Source organism: Drosophila persimilis, unplaced genomic scaffold, assembly GCF_003286085.1.
Source record: "Drosophila persimilis strain 14011-0111.01,24,50 unplaced genomic scaffold, DperRS2 tig00000124-arrow-pilon, whole genome shotgun sequence".
Taxonomy (NCBI): domain Eukaryota; kingdom Metazoa; phylum Arthropoda; class Insecta; order Diptera; family Drosophilidae; genus Drosophila; species Drosophila persimilis.
In genome coordinates, this window is record NW_020825294.1 from 11,353,935 (window position 1) to 11,355,562 (window position 1,628).

At 38.9% G+C, this 1,628-nt stretch overlaps 1 long non-coding RNA gene across 2 annotated transcripts; it reads left to right on the top strand.

Moving 5' to 3' along the window:
• LOC6598129 lies at positions 1 to 890 on the top strand. Of its 2 annotated transcripts, XR_003408652.1 has the most exons (4): positions 1 to 111; positions 183 to 387; positions 456 to 560; positions 623 to 890. It is a non-coding gene; the product is annotated as an uncharacterized LOC6598129 (long non-coding RNA). The 2 variants fall into 2 exon arrangements; XR_003408651.1 differs by having other exon boundaries at positions 456 to 888.
• Positions 891 to 1,628: the final 738 nt, after the last annotated feature.

Sequence of the window (1,628 nt, forward strand, 5' to 3'; positions counted from 1 at the left end):
TTCCTTTTCTGGCTAATTGTCTTGCTCTGGCTGTCGTTCTTTGTGGCCTTTTTCGGGGCCTTCTTCTATATCTGGACTTATATGTTCTCTCAATGCAGTGACTGCTGCGAAGTGAGTTCATTCAGGAATAGCCACAGCCGCAGTCTTGCTATAAATTGAAAATTCATAACAATCCATTCCAGGGTATTGCTGAATTTTTCCTGAAGTGCGTTCAGTTTCCCGGATACTGTGCTGCAGGTATGATGCAGTGCAAGAAACCGTGCTAGAATCGACGAAGATGGCAAGAGGCGGCCACCCGCCACACAGTATAGCACAGTGTCGACACTATCCGTTTACCACTGTACCATATACATTTTGTTGCTATGCAGTTTCCATGTTTTACTATCGGTTTGTATTTGGTTGTTGTTTTCCTCTTCAATCCTCCCTCGAATCTTTCGTTCTCGTCTACTACTTAGATACCGCCAGAAGATCTTCCTCTGCGTCTGAACTTCCTTCAACTGCAAAACCACCACGGACATCATGAACAGATTACATCAGGCCAACAGTTCACTTACTTTACTGTCGGTTTTTATTTGGTTTTTGTTCTTCTCTTCAATCCTCCTCCGTATCGTCTATTACTTAGATACAGCCAGAAGATCTTCCTCTTCGTCTAACCTTCCTTCATTTAAGGAACCTTCTCCGACATCGTAAACAGATTACTTCAGAATAATAGTGACTAGAAGATCAGTGGATGATGACATTGAGTAATAATATTTTAATCCGCAGTTTTATGGTAGAATTGCTTAAATTTTTCAACACTTATCGGCAATTAGCATGAATGACTTATCAACACAATCCTCAAGATTTTAAGAGTGCTTTGTATCCGGCGATCAAAATAAATTTAAACATGCGAATCCAGCAGTGTAGAAGGCATAATTGGTATTTTAATTGTTTTTAAATTTGAGCAAAGTTTCATACTTAAAATATTGGAAACGAAATCTGATGGTTTTGCCCCAAGTCTAATAGATTGAGGATTGGCCTGAGCTAGCATCAAAACCATAACTCGAAGTCAAATCTGCAGCCAAAAACTGCGCGCCTTGCTCTAGCATTACATTTAAAATAACTTCATCTTGTATCTAGAAGACTTTGAATTTTTCCGCTTTGATTAATCCTTTATTTCGCAATACTGATCATTGCTTTGAAACGCAGGACTAAGGCCTCGCCGTATAGCATTGCGAATTAATGTAGCCTATTCTGGGCAGAAGGATACAAGCCTTAAAACAAATGAGAAGTCATATTTGCCTGCAAATACCGCCATGTGGCCAAGCTTTCCCTTGAATCAATAAATTAATGTTTCTCCTTCGGATACTGCAAGATCTGCAGCCTGCCTTCTTCGTCCTTAATGACTTTTCTTTGAATATGATAGTACATTGAGTTCTACTCACCTGCATATAATCCATTTTGTTGCAGTACGGTAACAAACTACTCTGCATTGTTGAATTTGAGTTTATGATCTATTTATGCATATTCCAAGAAATGTGGTCAAAAGTGGAATTTCTTACCCTACGAAATACGACAGGCTTCAGGGTCGGACTAGGTAGGACATGTTTAACATATCTTTTTGAAAATTTGTTCTTATTAAATTCATT